The sequence below is a fragment of the Aythya ferina genome, assembly GCF_964211825.1.
Source record: "Aythya ferina genome assembly, chromosome: Z".
Classification (NCBI taxonomy): Eukaryota; Metazoa; Chordata; class Aves; order Anseriformes; family Anatidae; genus Aythya; species Aythya ferina.
In genome coordinates, this window is record NC_140299.1 from 68,772,431 (window position 1) to 68,792,912 (window position 20,482).

The 20,482-nt window shown below is 40.3% G+C and overlaps 2 long non-coding RNA genes across 3 annotated transcripts; both read left to right on the forward strand.

Moving 5' to 3' along the window:
* Positions 1-267: 267 nt before the first annotated feature.
* On the forward strand, positions 268-4,552 carry LOC311426747. The gene is made up of 3 exons (XR_014686999.1): positions 268-663; positions 3,210-3,311; positions 4,372-4,552. It is a non-coding gene; the product is annotated as an uncharacterized lncRNA (long non-coding RNA).
* Positions 4,553-6,864: 2,312 nt separating this feature from the next.
* Positions 6,865-18,888, forward strand: LOC311426746. 2 transcript variants are annotated; one of them, XR_014686997.1, is made up of 5 exons: positions 6,865-6,925; positions 7,038-7,162; positions 8,250-8,494; positions 13,635-13,955; positions 18,389-18,888. It is a non-coding gene; the product is annotated as an uncharacterized lncRNA (long non-coding RNA). The 2 variants fall into 2 exon arrangements; XR_014686998.1 differs by having other exon boundaries at positions 7,038-7,122.
* The last annotated feature ends 1,594 nt before the right edge of the window (positions 18,889-20,482 follow it).

The following is a 20,482-nucleotide window of genomic DNA, read 5'->3' on the forward strand; positions in this document are numbered from 1 at the left end:
GTTGAGGTTTCTGGCCAAATGCGCCTCATCCTCAGTAATATATTGGATATATAGGCATAACTATCATCTCTTCAAAGAAGGAACTACTCCTGCATAGAATATGTAATAGTACCCAGAAAATGTGTAAGAACGGCCAGAGCAAAGGTAAACAAATGTTAACCAGGACTGCTACACTATTTTGTAAGACAAATAATAAGATGAGCATGCAGCCAGTGGTTATGCTTCCAACCATGCACAGCTGGATTATTGCCAGCTGTGTTTCATCTGTGTGCTTGTAAGCACGTACCTGTTTAAATCCTCTGTTGCTTGCTTTTAAGGTCTCCCATGGACCAGGCAAAGGCTGTTCCTCAGTCCTTTTCAACATTCAGAACACCATCCTCCATCCTGTGATGCATTCTGGTCTTTTTGGCATGCTGTTACTTCTGTAAAGGAGCTTTTTTCCAAACTCACCTTACTGTGTTTCTTGGCTGTCACAAGGGATGCTACTTCCATCCCTCAACAGGGGAAAATAAGCTTATCACCCTCTTCCAGAAGCCAGCTAGCTATCATACTGCCACTGGATGGGAGACCAACGATTTTCCAAATGACCTCAGCACAAAATTGCTCCTCTAGGTTTGCAGTGCCTATGGTGTGAACACCGGCGATTAAGACAACTCTAGGCAGGTAAGTGTGGGAGGGATTTCCACAGTAAATGCCTTCGTACTCAGTCACATAGAGTTTGTGACTGACAACAAAGCACCTGGTTGTTTAGACCTTAGTGAACAGGGAAAAGCAGGACAGTGGAGTCTTACTCGTGTTGCATTTCACCTGGTGGAGGGCAGAGGGAGTAAAGTGGAGTCTGTTAAAAATAAGGCTCTTTGACTCAGTGTGGAGAACCTTGTACATTCAAGTGTTTGAGGTGAAAATTGCATAGTAAGAATCTTTCTGACCTGATCTTCTGTTTTTCTCTGTGAGCACGAGGTTTTCTGCTTTAACCTCTTAACCTGGGACCTCTCTTCCATAGAGATGCAGGAATGTTAGGTGAAAACCTCCAGAGGGGAGAATAAGTGCATTCTGCTGTGATAGTGGAAAAGCCTAGGCCAAGGTCCCATTGAGATGAGTGGCTGGAGGCCAATGGAGTGGCAGCAAAGGCAAATGTCACCCTTCCCTTCTGCTTAAAGAGGTGCCATCCCAGAGTCATCAACGGCATTCCTGCAGCGTGCCTACATCACATCAGCATGCACTACTATCTGCCTGGAGCTGGTCTTGACCAAAGACTGCTGGGTTTGGAAAGACAGCCTCTGTGTGCTTTTACCAGCCATTTCCAGCTATTATGCTCTTTAATTAGTGAAATAAGTAGAAAAGTAATCAGCATAAAATTGGTGTCCACAATTCATTTATCAGACTCTGTGGATTAATTAGTTCCAGTGGATGGCCCTCTTTTCAAAGGCACTAAAATTCACTGCTCCTGTGTGTGTTGGTGGAAATGTGTACATTTTTGGCCACCCTTACTGAGAAATCTGATATCTGTTACCAATGAATGAACTAATGAAGCCTTTCACTCTTAGGTCACGCAAACTTCTGAGCAATGTGAAGCTGAGGTACATAGGCAAAACAGGGTAATTTTCTGCATAATATCGGCAAAACAGGGTAATTTTCTGCATAACATCCGTAAGGAAAGCATTTTTCATTTTTCCTTTTAACACTGAGCCTCCAGCTATCAGCATTGTGACTTATGAATTTTAATATAAATTCCATTCTTTTTCTTGCCTGCATGTTTCAAGATTTTTCCTTGACTAATCTTAGCAGTGCCCCTCTAATCATGATTAACATTGCACTTAATCAGGAAATGGGATTAGAAAGGGGTCTGAACATGTAGGCATTCATAGAATGACTCTGAAAGACTGACCACAAGGCTGTGGCTGTGGGTGGCTGCATCCGTTTGTATCATTATTGAGAGACAAATATCCGGAGGCTTCAGTGGAAAAAAAATAGTCAGGAGGAGAGAGGAAGTTTAGGGTATTTAGAAGATCTGCTAAGTCCCTTAAAATTGAAAAGGAAGGATCCGCTGAACACTTATTAAGAGGAGCAATGAGAATTGCTGGTGATTTTTGCTGGTATTCTGATCAATTCAGCTTGTAATTTTTATTTTTAGATAGCTGTTTCACAGCATGGTTGAAGTTGGAAGGGATCTCAGGAGATCATCTAGTCCAGCTCCCCTCAATGTGCTCACCCAGAGCACAATTCACTATATATTTTTCTCTATGATGTTTAAAGATGTTTTGGCTAACTCTGGCTTCAGAAATTGTGTTATGACAGGTTTGCATTTTCTTGATTCTGCCTCTAGGTGCATGATCTTTTAGGAAAGAAAGAAGATATAAGACATATTACTAGCAATCACACTTTACACTGGGGTCCTGATGTCATGAATCTCAATTCCTATGAGGTACCAAGGCTAAAAGTTGTATGAATGGGCACAAATAACAAAAATGCCTGCGTTCAGCAGTTCAGTTAAAAACATTTTCCCCTATCCGGGAAATAACCAATGTGTTCCAACTGGCCATTGAACATTACCAAGGAGCACATATGGGTCATGATCCTTGGTCTTATGTTCTCTTTGAAGATATATGCAAGGTATGTCTCGTTTTCATATATGAGAATTAAAAAAGATTATACAAATCTAAAAATTTTAGAAGTAATGACTGAATGATCTAAATAAAATCCCTTTAGTGTTGGAATTTACAATTGCAGCTTGCATCAAGTGAGTCTTTTCCCAGAATTCAGAGGGTATACTGACACCTAAGTGAAACACACAGGTTCAGACTGGGGAGTTGTCAGGTAATCTGAATTACTTAAATGTATTCATTATTAGCTGGGTTAAAACAGCTCCACACAGTTGTGGAACCTGTGTAATTGCTGCTGCAGAAATGAATGGCAAAGGATAGATAATCCCTGGTGCAAATTTTTTCTGTGTGTAAATGGATGCAGCCCGCCCTTAATGGCTAAGCAGGTGATTTACACCCTGGCAGGCTCCAGAGAAGTGACACCACTGGGGTGGTGATGAATGCCATGAATGAATGCCATGGGTTGAGCCATTGTAGCCCATATGAATGCAGAGCAAATGGGAAATCTACGCAAAGGTAGATCTACGCCAAAATCATACAAGAGTTTACTGGTATTTCCACTTTCACTGGTCCTCTGTCATGTATGCAGTGCTTTTACTTTTTCAGATCTCATCATAATGAGGTACCTATATGGGACAAGACTGTGAAAGATGCTTGTGGATCAATGAGCAAGACAAGGTTGCACCAGAGAGGGGGTCGGCACAATGGGTAAGAAATGGCAGAATAAGAGAGAAAAAATGATTAGTAACCATGTTCAGAAAGCTTTTAAAATAGAAGCCAGGAAAACTTTATAGTGGGGTCAGAGCTAATGGAAGAGATGTGGATAAAATTATAAACCTAAAATATTACCTTGTCTTAGCATTAGGTCTTCTCTGAGAAGAGAAGCCAGAGGCAGTGGATTAAATGAAAGCAGAATGAAGGAAGAAATTATTTGTGTATTCAGAGCAGAATAAGCTGAATATATCATCTATGAAATGGGAGGGTTCAAAGGTATTCATAATGATTGAGAAGAATGTCAGGAACAAGGTCAAAAAGGAAACAAAACTTAATTTGTCTAGAACAGAGGCTAAATCAGAGGTGCTTATGCACAGAAACAACAGGATAACAGTTGGGTATTTGAACAGTTTTATTGCCAAAGGATAAGGCAGAAGTACCCAGAGAAAATGCAGGCTTTAAAGGACAAGTGCCAAAAACTATAGGAGAAAAGGGTAAGCCTATCATGCAAGTTAGGGAGGGGCAGCCAAATGTACACAAAGGAAGGACTGAGTTATGAAAGCCAAAAAAAAAAAAAAAAAAAAAAGAAGACAAAGCATCCAACAGGTAATGATTGATAATCAAAGGAAAAAGTAATTTGGAAAGCTTTCCATCCTGTAGTACATAAACAGTAATTATTATGAGTAACAGGAAGAAAAATCCCAGGACTCTCATTAGATCCAAAATAGATTGTAAATCCAAAACATAGGAAGAGGAAGAAAGCATGTACAATATTGTTTCCTAAAGTAGTAAAAACTAGACCCATGAGATACATTGAGTGCAACAAGGCATTTGTTTGAATGAATTAAACTTGGACATTGCATATTACAGTTTCCATTCAGCCTGAGAACTAACTAGCTAGTGTTTACTTGACCTTCCACTCCCACTGTACATGGTGGCTGGAAAAACAGTTGTGCCATTCACAGATATTCTGTGTATTTCTGTTGTGCTTGTACCTGCTTTGGGCTGTTTGCGTGTGTCTGTGTCTATATGCAACTCCAAATTTCATTCACAGGCAGTTGGCAGAAGGCAGCTTACCACATCTCTTTAGCCCCAAATGCTGAAGCTCAAGGCAACACAAGTAGCAGTGAAGGGCTGCTGTGTGAACCCACAGTGGTGGGATGAGCACTCACTGCATGCGTTTCAGCAGAGAGAAATGGGCAGGTGTTTGATTAAGCACGTTTCATCTGTGTGGTTAATCAGGTAAGTGGTTACTGTGGCTACAGTCAGAATAATGACTGTCATTTGCTCCAGCCCATTAGACAGCAACTTGATTCCTAGTGGTTGGTTGTAAACATGAAAACCTTGCCAGTTCGCCAAAGCTCAGCTTCCTGAAGCTCAGGGGCAGGGTGAAATGGGGGCCACGGGGAAGGGAGTGTCGGTGGCAGTCGGCCACGTGGCAGCATGCCCATCGCTGCACCTGCAGCAGGCGCCCAGGGCACAAGAACCTACACCTGGAGGTACTACTCCCACCTCATCTCCTGCCCCTCTCCACGCTGGCAGGAGGCACTCCAGCTTCACGGCGAAGCTTGGTTAGGAGGGGATGAGGCAGCTTTTGATGCAGGGATATAAACACAGAGAGAGAGGGTGAAGAAATTAAGGCTAGTTGGAAGGCAGGTGCAGATAATGGTGAGCCAAGGATCAACCTTTGCTTGTTGTGGTTGGAAGGAGCATGGCATGGGAAGGGCTAGAGATTGAGATGGGTTTTCTGTAACAGTGACTCATTAGGAGTTTCATAAGCATTGTGATAGGAACTCAGTACCTAGCTGCTGAAAATAGGCTGGATAAAGCACTAGAAGCAGATGTCATAAGAAGTAGACAATCGGTCTGAACAGAAGGCAGATTGCAGTGTGTAAAGTTTTTCTGTGAAAATACATTTGCTTTTATGAAAGATGAGATCATTTCTCACTGAGCCCGTTAACCTGCAGCAACATGTAAGCCTTGATTTTGTAAGAAACAGGTGTGGATAAGCTGAGTCACAGGCCAGACATACTATCTATGTCCTAGATGTATTTGTGTTTAATGCCATTCCTTGAAGGTACCAGACCTTGTCAGTCCCTGTCTGACCACAGGAGTCACTAAAATGACGCAAAGTATTGTGCAGCATGGAATTTAATCTGATACGGATCAGCTGAGATCCTGGTGCTGTTGTACCAGTTTTGTGACAATCTAAGCAAATACCAGATGTTTTACCTGCATTTCTTAGAGGGCACACAGTGCTTTGGTACAATTATTAAAACATCATTATCAGATGGAACATACAGACCCAGTATCCTAGAAAATAATAAAATAGACTTACACCTTGATAAATGTCAGCACAAATTCAAAAGAAAAGCAGATCTTTGTTAGTTTTGTTCTTGTTGTTTTTATTGTTTTGATTTGATTTTTTGTTGTTGTTGTTTTTTATATGCCTGCACCCCTTCCCTTCCCTTCCCTTCCCTTCCCTTCCCTTCCCTTCCCTTCCCTTCCCTTCCCTTCCCTTCCCTTCCCTTCCCTTCCCTTCCCTTCCCTTCCCTTCCCTTCCCTTCCCTTCCCTTCCCTTCCCTTCCCTTCCCTTCCCTTCCCTTCCCTTCCCTTCCCTTCCCTTCCCTTCCCTTCCCTTCCCTTCCCTTCCCTTCCCTTCCCTTCCCTTCCCTTCCCTTCCCTTCCCTTCCCTTCCCTTCCCTGTCATAATGCTTTTTGATACATTTTTTTCTGACTAGTCAAAATACCCAATATATTCCAAAGTCTTTGTAGAGCTAGATGCGTATTCTGATCACAGCAAGTCTTATTTATCTGTTTAAAAATTTCTCTTCTTTGGCTCTGGCAGATGTCTAATTGCGAAACTGAAATAATTTATAAATATTTATGGAATAAATAATTATAAATTTAATTAATTACTTATAATAAATATTTAATTTATTATAATTATTTATAATAATTATAAATTTAATTTAATTTATAACTAAAATTAATTAAATTTATAATTATTTATGGAATACATAATTATAAATATTTATGGAATATGTAGCTACAGGTCAACTGTTATTTTCAAAATACTGACTACTAATTAGGAGGCTCTTCAAGCACAGACATAGTGTCAAAGGCTCAGTCAAACCTTAAAGTGACCCAATCCCAATGCTCTTGAAACTGTTTGGCAATTTTATCAAAGAACGAACTTCAAAAGATGCTAGTAAGACAATTACATGAAGCATTGTGCTTTTGTGACATAGCAAAAATTGGTAATATTTAGCACATGTTTGTATGTGTAGAGAAATGTATGGTCTGATGACAGTGAATACTAGTTACCCATTTCAAAATTTCTGTTCGTCCTTGGCAAAGTTTGCCAAGTGATACGGAGTGGAGAGTCTTAAAAACTGGTCTCTAGGTATGTTGCTTATATCTATGTTAGTAGCTGTGGGAGCTGCCCATTGCAGGCAGAACTGAATATCACTGTATTTTTTTTTTAAACTGCTTTAAGCATGTGACAATGTTAATGGGACTTATTCTCACAGATCGTTGTGGATACAGGAACCTTGAAGGAAGGAGGAGGAAGTACGCTCTATAGACCCTGAAAAATACAAGAAAAAGTAATTCAGGAAAAAAAAAAAAAAAAAAAAAAAAAAAAAAAAAAGCAGGAAAAAAAAATGTAGTGGGTTTGCCTACTTAGCTATGTTGTGGACTTAACATTATAATTTTCAGGTGGAGAAAGTGTTTGGGAGGTGCTGAAGATGAGCTCCAGGGAGATTTGGCACTGAGCAGAAGTGCAACAAGCAGGGCTTCCAGAGTAAATATTATTTCAATGGGGACACTTCTGTCTTTGTGAGGTTGGTATGGTTGGGTAATTGTGAAAAGAGGAACTTCTGTTGCCCCTCACCACCCACACACTTCCTCATCAGCTTTAAACTTGATAACGCAGTCTGTAAAACACCGCTGTCTTTTCTGCCCCTTGCTGATGACAGCAAGTACCACACATCCAAGAGGACAGGCTTTGCTCCTGGTGTTGTTTTACCAAAACCCCTCTTCCCCACTGCTATGTGGCAATGACCTTCTTTGTGTTGGAGACCTGGTGCTTGTCCTATGTGAGGAAGGTAGATACGTAAACAAATCCTTACTGTTCATTGGAAAAATACTCCAGACGCTGGGCAGCTGAGGTCCCTCTGTGCACTCACAGGTGTGAAGAAAGGAAAGGGCTTCCTGATATGTGAGGGAGCAGTGGGGTGAGCCAATGCTGGCAGGAGATATCATCTGAAAACCACTTCGAGGAGAAGGGACTTCTGCTACCACCATCCATACCTTTGGTAGGCATGTGCCCTGTATATCTCCCACCTCACAGGCTTCTTCCAGCACATCCCACCAATTTGGGGGAAGACCTAGTGGTGAGTGTGGTGTCTCTGAGTATGGTAAATGGATGGAAAAGGGCGTTCTGGAATTAGAAAGGTGAAAAGCAAACAAAAAGTCCTATCAGCTACACTGCAGTTAACAGAAAGTACACACAACCCTGGAGGCAGTTCAGACTTCCCTGCCTAGACAGTGCCCCTTGGCTTTGTTGCTCACCCACACATTTTGCAGATGCACAAGTCTGGGACAAGGCTGCTCCTCCTGTGGGGGCAAAATAATTGCTGTGGAGTTTTACTTTGATTTGTCTGAGCTAGTTTTGGACTTTACAGGCAGGCCTTGGATAAGGACAAGGAGGCTCTGGTGGTGTCTTCACCGCATCCTGGTGGGACTTCAGAGCTTCAGCTGGTCTTCTGTGCTGTTTGTGCTGCTGGACAGTGCCCACATGTGGTGTTGGGAAGGCTCCAGGGGAGCAGGGGCACTGGTTGCAGAGGGCTGGGCACCGGAGGTTCAGTGGGGCTTTCCTTCTGCAGGCGTTATTTACAGTTGGTATTAACGGATATGTCCTATTTGCAGCTGGAAGTGGGCAGCTCACTGAGTGCTTTTCTCCACCCCGGGTGAGATGGTGCTGCACTGCAAGCAGGCACAATAAGGCGTGTGAATCATACCATCCCAAAGGCCTGGCATCCGCCTGAGTCATGGTTCTGCTACCCTGTTATACAATTCCTTCCTGTTTTGCAGCATCGAAGGGTTTGTTGACCTTGTGACCTGCCCACGGCATGTTGAAGACTGACCGAGGTGCAAATGGAAGCATAGGCTGGGTACAGTATGCTTTATTTCCTACAAAATCTGAAAATCAACACCTATTTCAAAAGGAAATGAAATAAACTTTTGAAATGCCCTGCAGATTATCAGAGTTTTATAAATTCGGGGTCAGATCTTGAAATGCTCTTCCCATTCCATTCCATTAAGCTTAAGTCTAACATATTTGACATTTCCATCAAAACTACTTAGAAAGAAAAATGAAAATGACGAGTATTTAAAGTTTGCATGAGACACAAATATTAGATAATTGCTAAACAGTGTAGAGGCTGTATTATGGATTTAACACTCTGAATTTTATAGAAAATTATATACAACAATGTATGATAGCTCAGAGCAAAAATGCAGGCAACATTGTCTAAATGGGGACCGATCACCCTGATAAGATCCTTGTGGGTAGTATGAAAGCTTCCCCCACAACAGCAGGGCCAAAAAATAGTGTAAGAAGTCTACTGGGAAGTATTAAATGCAAATGCAGAGGTATTGTTTGTTTGGTTTGGTTTGGTTTTTGTTTTTTCTTTTTTTCTCCTGCATCTGCCACTGATATTGCTGTTTCTGCAGTACTATTAAAAATGCTGATAAAATACAGAGAATTCGTTGAGGAGCAACAGGGATGAGTAACAACTTGAAAAATATGTCCTGTTCTAGGAGACACAAAATAGTTGGTTTACCAGAAAGGAAGTTGGAAGATGATTTGATCACAGCTTGTCAGCACTCACAAAGCAAACCTTTGACTTTCATCTCTTAAATCTGGCAGATGAAAGTATCAGAAGAACCAGTGATTCTGGTTCTTCTGCATCTGAGCAAGACAGATCAAGCAACACAAAAGCAGATTAGAGAAGAAATGCAGATTTTCAGCCTCCAGGCTAATTACACTTTGGAACAATGTATTTAAAAATGTGGTAGATTCTTCAGATGAAAGTTTTAATTCGGAATTTTGTTGCCTAAAAGAAAAAAAAAAAGTCTGCTCCAGACAAATAAGAAATAGTGTAGAGAAATTTCGTGATGCTTTGTTCAAGAGGTTAGTATGAATGACTGAAGTGATTCCCTTTTGCCTTACACTATAGAAATGCCTGGTCTGTGATCTTAATTTAGTGTGCTTTCCAACATGAAGAAGTGGTGGATGGCATCTATGCTGCTCCTGTGTTTTCAGTGATATATTGCATTCCATTAGGAAGTGATGAAGTTAGTTTGAACCTTCTAGAAGCAAACAGAAAGTAGGTAGCTGCTGCCTAGGTAGGAACCAGACATAAAAGTCTCAGAGGAGTGGAATATAGGGTATTTTTGGAGGGAGCTAGGCAGAATTTACTGCTGCTCAAAAAGTTGATGGGTTGGCTGGAATCAACCATAGCTATGAGTCTCTGCCTACAGAGATGCAATGGTCAGGGGAAGAGATGTGTGTAGAGATCTTTTTGACCTAGTTGCTTAGAGTTTTCTCAATTAATAAAGTTAAGTGTTTTAGTTTCAGTTCTGCTAAAACTAAGCTTTTCTCACTTTAATGTATTTTTTGTCCTTTCTGAAGATCTCATTTTGGACAACTCCTAGGCATATTGCCTTCAAGGCTAGCCAAATTTAGGATATCCTGACTATTTATCTTTGCTTGTCTAAACTCTCCTCCAACTTCAAGAAGTAGTAAAAGCTTTTCTACTACTTCTCCATGGTGTGGTTCCCGTGTGGCATAATGGAAACACTGGAGCAGGTCCAGCAATGAGTATTATTCAGCTTATGCTTTCTGACAGTTATTAGTGAGGTATACTTGTTGGCAGTGCCTACAAGAATATTTGGTCGGGAGCTTTCACAGACTCCCCAGGTAATGTGAGCTATCCAGATCGTGCCATTAGTGTTTGACTTTCCTCTCCCTTTCTGCAGGTTACCTAAGCTTGTCAAGCCTGTTCTTGTCCTGTTCTCTCTTCTGTCCTCTTTGAAGCAGACAACTTCAGTTCTTTAAGTTTTTCCGTATAGGCTGTGTTTTCTAACCTCCTGATCATTCTTATTTTTCTCCTCTGAATCTCCCGTCATAAAGCATACATTTGTACATAGATTTCACTTTTCTTGAGAGAGGGCACCTGTAAGTGGGCAGAGAAATTGGCGAAAGATGTGTCAGTGGATCAGACAGAACTTCTCCCTGGTTCTCTCAAATTAGACACCTGATCAGACATCCCAGAGTGAGCTTTTCACCTTTCTTTCAGCAATGTAAGACTTTGTCTTGTTTAATTTAGAAACCACCTTCCTTCAGATGCTCTTCTGCAGGACTAAAGCCTCCTATCATTTCTCATGCCACATTTGAGCCATTTAATTGCCATTGTTTATCTGGAATTTTGCTCTTGTCACTACCAAAAATTTAACAGTATTTTCAAACCTTTTCTTTAATTTTTCAAAATTATGACAAACTCTAAATATGCTCTCCATCATGTCCAACCTTGTAGGTCATAACACATTTATGATGCACAAAAGAAATTCACTCTTTCATCATTAACTGTTAATGAGAACACTGAATACCTGTGGGACAGGCCCCAGGACAATTTACCCAATACATACATCTTGTTTGACACTGATGTCCTCACTGCTTGGAGTGTGTTTTTCCAAAATGCTTAGCAGCCACCTTAGACACTAGAATCTAAACCATGTTCACCTAAGAGAATGTCATGCAAAACTGTGTTTCAGGTGCCTTTTTTAAATGAGGACCTCAAAAAAACCTGAAATGCATATTAGATTAAATATACCTAATGTGTTTTAACTTTATTTCCAGGACCTACTGCCCTATTATGTTCATGTACAAATCTACATCTTTGATTAAGCTTATGCTTCCAGAATGATGCAGACTCTGAACTACAAAAAGGGACATAGCAAAACGGAAAATAGCAGCTGGCTCTAGCTGGTTCTGCAACCATTGCTTTTGTTATCTGCATGAGAAGTGATTTTGGTTTCTTAGGAAAGCATTCACATAGGGAATATTAGTTTGTGTGGGAGGTTAGTACAAGCATGGTAAACAAATAAAATGAATTGATTTTTACAGAAATAATACTGTACATATATAAGATGTTATTTTCAAGACACTTTATAGATCTTATATTGCACTTGCAAAGAATATTCTAGTATCTATATGGATAAAGGTATGTCATATGCATCAGAATGGAGTAGAAGGATTTAAAGGCAAAAATGGCATAAGGGAAAGCCTATTAAATATTTGTGATATGGTTTAAAATTCCCTGAATTTTTCATTGATATCTTAGATGAAGAACAATAAACAGCTGTATAATTTGCAGATGTATCAGCTGCATTTGCAGCTGACAGAAGGAGGGACATGAGTGGAGTAATTCCCTGTGGGAGTGATGAAAGTATAAACTGATGGATGTACTCATCACCCCAGAGAAATAGTTGTCATCTGCTCTCCACATAGTAATAATAATGAGGCTGTGAAGTGGGTGGATAAGGAAGACAGCTATAATCCCCCTGAAGTGTAAGACCTCCTTTCTCTTGTCCTCACTGTACCTTGCAACCCTTGCATTGTATACACATAGTCTTCCTGCCAGCAGCCCAGATGTTCCCAACAAATACGTATCATCCTACTGCAAAAAACACCAGTCCTCCTTTGTGGGGATCCCTCCTGCTCTGTCCCTGCCAGGACATTTTGTCTATATGACACCTAGTCTGTGTGCTGTAACACCTACCTCTGTCCTCAGTCACAGAGCTGCAGTCACAAAGAGGTTGGCACCTCAGACATCAGGGACTGCAGCAAATGGAGATTAATGTTAAATTACTCGAGGCAGTGCTCTTGCAGATGCAGAGAGTGCACTTCAGGCTGCAAAACTTGAGGTCCTTTCTAAGCCCCTTGGTGCCTCACTCTATACTTCTGGGACAAGGCTGGTGTTCATTTTTGTACAGAACATCAGCTACATGTATATCTAGGGAGCATACCATTTTATTTAAATAATTTGAGAATGCAGGTCTTTTGCTGGCCTCTGTGTTTGTTTGTTTGTTTGTTTTGTTTTGTTTTTGTTTGTTTGTTTTTGTTGTTTTGTTTTGTTTTGTTTTGTTTTTGTTTTTAATTGAATCTGAAGTTTACTGTTTTGCAAACCAGTCATGCTCATCTGCTCTATTTTGCTTGAGCTTCCGCTGACTCATTTCCATCAAAGTCCAAAGCATGGCCAGAGAAATTACCTAAGATCAGTGAAAGAAATTCTTCGGCGACACTAAGCCTTTACTGTAAGATTAAAAATGTGGCCTGACATCCTTCATTATTTCTCCTGCAACACTATCTAGGTGTCAATCAGCAGATGAGTGTGGGTCCCTGGAGAAGCGTTGGGAAAAAGATCAAATGGTTTTACTGACAACAATGTGACACCCTGAAGTACATTAGGTCTTGCCAAACGTTTCTCTTTATGGTTTCCCCAAAGGATTCCCATAGAGTGAAGGGTATTGTGTTCAGTGATTCTGCTCTGGTGAAAAGAAGCTGCCATAGCTATAGTATTTATCTTTGCAGTTCCAAGAACAGAGAGCTTCACATTGCTTTTAATGTACATTTGATGCTAGACCAAGAGTTTCACATTTTGGAGCTTATTGTGATAAAGGCCATATAAAAATATAATCAACTACAGGGCAAAGAGCACTGAAAATTTCAGCATGATCCCTTTCTGCTAGCCCACATCCAGCTTGAACACAAGAGGTATTGCCATCCTTGCATCAAAAAGTCAATATTGCACCTTTGTGCAGTTTCACAAGTATTTTGCTTTCAGCTGTGATTGTTGAAAGGGAAGTGTATGGCAAACAGGATGCAATCTGACAGTTCATAAGATGGGCAAGACTGTCTCACCGGAAGGGTTACAGTGAGGTGAATTTCTCGTTGTTGCTAAAACTTTGTCCAAATATATTTATGTACGCTTAGTTTCGGACTTTGGCAGGAAGCTTTAATGCAGAAACAGCATGCCCTTCCGTCCTTCGTGTGTTTAAAAGCTCTTTTGGTGTGAGTCATCGGAATCCTGTGGTTTGTGTATCCTGAGCGGAGAAGGGTTCTCTGTGATTATCAGACATCATGCAAAAGTTGCAGTTTGAAAATAAAATGATAAGGAAGTTCATTATTTCATAGGAAGTGTCCGCTGATGGCTTTTTTTTTTTTTTTTTTTTTAATTTCTCCTGTAGGTTTGGTGTTTTGTTTGAAGGCCTTGTGAGGGTACAAGGACTCTGTGGCTTTGCATCACAGATACATATCATTTTTCAGAAGTGCTGCTGCGTTGCAAATAGGAGAATCTCCTTATGAGCCAAATAAAATAAGATTCATCAAACAAGGCTCTCTGGAACAAGAAAGCCATCCTCAATGGTTGCCCAAATGTTGAGCTGCTGTAGTTCATACGCCACTGTCTGATACTGGTCAGTAGCAATCAAGGTACATCTTGCCTCACAAAAGAGGGAAAATATCCATTGTCACTGCCTTTCTCTTGGTGCCTTAAGAACATGAGCTAGGTAAGTTAAGTCCCAAAGTGTTTTGTAATGTTTCTTGTAATGTTTCTTGTAAAATTACAAAGTTTCTTGTAATGTTTTCTTGAGATGGCTCTTAGCATGTACCATTGATCTCTGTGTCTTTATACCCTGCTGAAATCAGGGGTATAATATATATAATATATATATAATATATAATGCATATTAATGGTCCTGTCATTGTGACAGATTGTTGTGACAGAACAGGTTAACAAAATGAATGGACAGGATGCAGAATTTAAACTAATCTGCCTAATTGGCTTTTATGTCCAAAGTAAAGCTATCACTGTATGGGATCTCTAAGACTTTACCAAGCTATTTCATGAAAGAACATGAGGAGAACACTCTCACTGACATATTTAGGGTGTATATGCCTGAGAGGTCTCTCACTGAGCAAGCAAACGTGCCGTTTGAGAAAACTGTCTTCTTCCTGGCAATGAAAAGAAGAAAGGGGAAGAGGACAGGCAAAGGAAAGGGGAAAGAGAAGAGGAAGAAAAGGGAAAGGGGGAAGAGGACATTGAGGGGAAAGGGGAGGATAGAAAAGGGGAGGGGAGAAAAAGGGAGAGGAGAGGAGAGGAGAGGAGAGGAGAGGAGAGGAGAGGAGAGGAGAGGAGAGGAGAGGAGAGGAGAGGAGAGGAGAGGAGAGGAGAGGAGAGGAGAGGAGAGGAGAGGAGAGGAGAGGAGAGGAGAGGAGAGGAGAGGAGAGGAGAGGAGAGGAGAGGAGAGGAGAGGAGAGGAGAGGAGAGGAGAGGAGAGGAGAGGAGAGGAGAGGAGAGGAGAGGAGAGGAGAGGAGAGGAGAGGAGAGGAGAGGAGAGGAGAGGAGAGGAGAGGAGAGGAGAGGAGAGGAGAGGAGAGGAGAGGAGAGGAGAGGAGAGGAGAGGAGAGGAGAGGAGAGGAGAGGAGAGAGAGGAGAGGAGAGGAGAGGAGAGGAGAGGAGAGGAGAGGAGAGGAGAGGAGAGGAGAGGAGAGGAGAGGAGAGGAGAGGAGAGGAGAGGAGAGAGAGGAGAGGAGAGGAGAGGAGAGGGGAGGGGAGGAGAGGAGAGGGGAGGAGAGGAGAGGAGAGGAGAGGAGAGGAGAGGAGAGGAGAGGATGTAAAATAACTTGGTGTAACTAATTACTGCTGACTAATTCAGCAAGCTTGTGATGTTGAACAGCACCTTGGAGAATTGTGGCATGTGAATTTATTTAGAATAAATAAATTCATGTAACCTTCTCAATGATCTTTCATCCCACAAAAAAAGATCTTCTCAAGACTTGGAGAAAAATCCCAATTCTAGGAAGTGCTTGGAACACTAAGACTTGTGTAATATTTGAAGTATGAGTTACAGTGTGCATAGGCTGAATTTGGAGTGATATCCTTATGACATTTTTTCTGTGTTTTTTATAAACAATAGCCAGGTTGGAGGTTCACAATGTAAGTACTCTGCCATACCACACAGACCACACTAGCAATATTGATGACTTTGTGAAAGAGGTGAACAACTGGAGCCATATTGCAGTAGTATAGACTACACAGCTGCTTTGTGCACCACTGTCTTGCAAATATACCTATGCAAATACTTGGAACAAGGTAACCAAGTGTGTGACACTTAAGTGCGCTATTTTTTTAAGTTGGAGTCTTTTGATATATGAATAAGAAAACAATAGCCCAACCCGTGTAGTAAAGTGTGTTGCAATTTGAATTAATTACAGATTTTCTTTCTGCAGTCTGCCTTAAAAGATGTTTACTCTCACCATGACCTTTACCTTGATAGTTGCTTTATCAATAATACAAAACAAAAATACACATCACTTCTAGAAAGCATGATTAGAGATTCTACCGGTCTTAGAAAGAAAAGAGAGTTGGCAAAAAAGACTGCCATGGATTTTTATGGCCATAGGACATAAATGAGGTCAGTCTCAAGTAAACTACAATATAATTTATGTGAACTTCTGGGTGACATCCAAAGTCTTTGGTTAAGTAGAACTACAATGAAGAAACAAGTTGCAACCAACAAAGTACCAGTAATAACAAAGTTGAGTACAGTTGGTGAAATTCTTCTCAGATGAGGTAAATATGGCAGACTACTCATTGACTTTCATATGGTCAGTGTTTTGCTTTAATTCTGAACCCAGCAATTTAGGGAGGAGCAACTTAAAAGATGGTTAATTTGGAAAACAGCAAAAATTTGCAGGCAGCGTTACCCAGAAGTATGAAGCTGAACTCTGTTTAACCTAAGATCTTGTGTATTTGGGATGCCATTACAGAGGACTCTACAGATTTCTACAGGATACTGAATCATTCTTAAATCTGGTGGGGACTCTCCATAAATCTCCCAAGACATGCACAGAAAACCAGTCATGTGCTATGTTGGAGTCCTCTTCAGTAACCATAGGAATTGTAACTAAACACTTAGCTTTCAACACAGAGCCTGATGTACTACACTGAAGTGTACAAGAGTATTTGGAGTTACTTAGTAGGTCATCATTTTTCTAAAAACATAAAGCTCACTTTTGCAGTCTTATAACTACTTAGAAATACTGTGCTATTGCTAATCATCTGTGTCACATGCATTGGCCAGGAATTTGACACAAGGTACTTTGCAATCTGCTTTACATTTTGGAGCAATCTGAAGTTACAAGTAAAATGAAAGCCCTAGAAAATTAAGGCCTTTGATATGGGTGTAAAGGACTGTGGTTGATCTTGTGTTATTTTATTACCATGTAATTTGTTCTGAATCACAAAATACAGAGTTCCTTCCTGTTTTGCACAAAGTATTTTCTTACATTTTCTATCCAGTATTGAGTGAAGTCAGGAAAAAATTATAAAGGATGTTTTCTTCACTACATGAAACTTATTTCATTGAAAGAAATTAAATAACAGAATACCTCAGAAGAAGTACAAAACATATTCTGATTTGAGTCAGCAGATGTACATGTATTTACTTGAGGTTCAGTAAATATGGAATTAAGCCATAATGATTTACCAGAACTGGCCTTCTTGTTGACATCCTCAAAGATCAGTGAGGATGAATATAAAGATCAGTTTTGTCCCTCCAAAACAGATGAAATATTTTAAGAGATTCCCTTCTTTGTTTCCACCTCTACTTGACTGATATTTTTATGAGCACTTATTTCACTCAGAAATAGTATCTGTGGAGGATATACTTCTGCCCTGGGGGTATTCTACTACTGGGAAAACCTTACATGAAAAATTACAGATGCCAGGTGTCTTGCTGTATCCTGGTTTTGGCTAAGATAGAGTGAATGTTCCTCCTAGTAGCTGGTATGGTGCTATATTTGTGGTTTAGGATGAGAATGACAATGAAAACATGCTGAAGTTTTAGTTGTTGTAGAGCAGTGCTTGCAGAGAGACAAGGACCTTTCAGCTGCCCTGCCAGCAAGGAGGCTGGGGCTGCATGTGGAACTGGGAGGGGACACATCCAGGACCACTGGCCCAGACTGGCCAAAGGGATGTCCCGTACCATGTGGTGTCATGCTGAGCAATTAATTTGGGTTGGCTGGCAGGGGTGGGGAGAAATGCTGCTCTGGGGCAGGCTGGGTGGTGAGCAATTGCATTGCACATCACTTGCTTTGCACATATTATTACTGTTGTTGTACATATTATTATCCACCTGCCTACAGTGGAGTGCAGGATTGCACAGGCCTCCCTCCTACTGGTTATTAAGATGTTGCAAACCATCATGTAAAGTTTCATCTTTAGCAGCTGATAAGTGGCATCCGTTGCCAGCTGATGTAGAACTTCTGGAGAATTCTGTAGGGATGTTTAGAAGTGTACATTTTTTGTAGGTTTAATATGTTCATTTTTATGTTTGGCATTTTGTGATCCTTTAACACACTATGTCCATGTTGATTTTTAAGAGTAGTTCCTTCACAATGAGACTCCACTACCAATAAAGGTTCTTTTCATAACATGCCTTGCAGATGGGGGAGGTAGTTCTTAAAAACTAGATTTTGTGTGTTATTAAAAATGAACATCAAGTAGGAATAAAAAAATCCCACTGATTTTAAAAGGTAAGAATCTCAACAAGAACAGAAGTCCTTCAAACCGTGTGTGTGCATGCGTGTGTCTGTGTTTTAACCTAGTCTTTCACTTCATTGTCTGTGCTGGCATATTAAACTTATGAAGCAAAGTGGTTCAGGTTACCTCAGCATAAAGTTGTTTTATTGATACCTCTGTTTTTTTTTAATCTATTGGCTTTTAGTGTAGATTAGCAGAGATACTACACTTTGAAATCAATAGGATATCCAATTTTTTAAAAAATCCACAAAGCCTTTATGAGCAGTAGAAGTGATAGGCATCAAGAAGAGAGCTGTCTGAGAAGAGAGCCATCCTCAGGCCATACCCATCCACCCTTATTTCCTAAACTAAGTGTTGCAGCTAAGTTACTACTTGATAATTACTTTTGTTTTACAGAATCACAGAGTGTCTCAAATTCAAGGAAGAAAGCAATGGTAAAGCTCCTCTTCATTCAGAGAAGCTTGCTCCAGCCTTCACAACTACTTGTTCTGGATGTAGAAGATTAATTTAATTTCTGCATTTCCTACTGTCATCTTGTACCTGGAGAGTGGCTGATCTTTCTGTCATTTACCAAAGCAAAATTGCAATGGAAGAACTTTTCAGTCTTATACCAATTCAGCTTCATCCACAGAGTGAACTTTCATCTGTTTTTGGTCATGGTCCTGTGAGAATCCCTGAAGACCACTGGGATTTCTGTTAATATAGAACATCCTACTGCAGATAGGGCCATGAATATTCATGGTTTTCAAGGTTTCATATTCTTCAAGGTGTTTTTGCTTTTGCTTTTTTTTGTTTGTTTTTTCTCCATCTTTGGGACTACAGTTTGACTTGGATTTCAATCATCTGTCCTTCTCATGATCATCCATTCTTATTCCTCACTACCAGGTATACCAAGGCCAAAAGTCCATGGATTTCTTTTTCCAATTTTTCCCACACTTTCTCCTGGGTGTCTGACCAATACTTGCAGCAGGAGATATCGCTCCCTTTTTCCACTTGTATTGTTTCTCCAGGGTCTTCTTCAGCCTCTTCAAAGTACCAGTTTACCTAGTCAACAGCCATGGTGGAGATAGGTGGACCTTTTTATTTGTGCATTGGACAGAGCAAAAGCAGAGCTAGCATTTATGTGCTGCCAGAGACATGAGAGAGATGACCTAGAGATATGGTCTAGAGAAATGACCAGAGAGAGCACTGTGTCCACTCTGTAAGGGCGTGGAAAGACAGCAAGGAAATTCAGCAAAGTGGAACTGAGCATAAGAAAAGAAACATAGTCAACAAGACTACTCTGAAGGAAAGCAAACAGTTAAACTCCCACTTTTACGCTGTGTGTCTGAGTAAAAATTGTTTTACTTTATGATTAAGAATGGTCTTTTCAGGTGTTTGAGAGAGGAATGTGAAATTCAGCAGTAGAAAGATGAATCAGAGTCTGTTGTGGTTAGTTTGTAAATTCCCACTGCATAGCGTAAGATAACAACACCCCAAGACCTAAATTCTTCCACGTTCAGGAGACCCAACAACAACAATAAGGCAAGCTTATTTCTGCACGTACGGATGTACATGGCTTGACATTATGGTTCGATATCCTTGTAAAGAGGAAGGCAAAAATTTATGTAAGAGAGCACATGGGTCTCAGGGAGACAAACAGCCTGGTGAATATGAAAGTGAATTGTTGTGGGCTGCTTGGTAAACAATGGTAGATTTCTGTTCAGGATAATCCTTATGAATAGCAAACATGGAAGATATTAATGGGAAGGACTGGAAGTTTGTAAAGATGACACCAATTAGGTTGGCTTAAAAATGCATCACTTGGCTTAAAATGCAGCACGTATCCTTTAAGTGTATGAACTTCTAGCATTTGCAATAACATCGTATTTCTATTAATGCTGTGTTAATTGTTGCAATGCATGACTGAATAAAATCTAGCAGATTTAAATCTTATTACTAAATAAGGTGTTAGTGATCACTACCCTTGGAAGTCAGGAAAACAAAGATGACTTTCATGGAGATAAGTTTGGATGCAGAAAGAAACATGCAAGTGAAAGGAACATAAAAGAGATGATTGATTAAGGAAATTGCAAGTAGGGTTGTGCAACAAATAAACTGATGAAATACTGGAAAAACACCTGCAGTGTGTTAGATTAATAACTATTGATTTTTTTTTCTCTTATATCAATTTAGAAGTGCATAAATTTATGTTTTTAGTTTTTGTTGTGTCCTGAAGCACTAAGTTTTCCAGTAAAACAAGACAGCCAGAGCTAAATGTTCAATAAACATTAAATGCTAAATGTTTTTGAATCCCTTTGTTTCTTTGTTCTCAGATTTTACCGTTTTGCCTTTACAACCTTTACAAAATTTTTTTTCTTTTTTTCTTTTTTTTTTTTTTTTTTTGTGTGTCCCCTCCATCCCCTCCAGTCTAGGAAAAGGAAGGAAGCTAAAGTTAGAACTAGGAGTCACTACTTAAATACTGTGTTATGTGCTCTAGCACCGATTCTA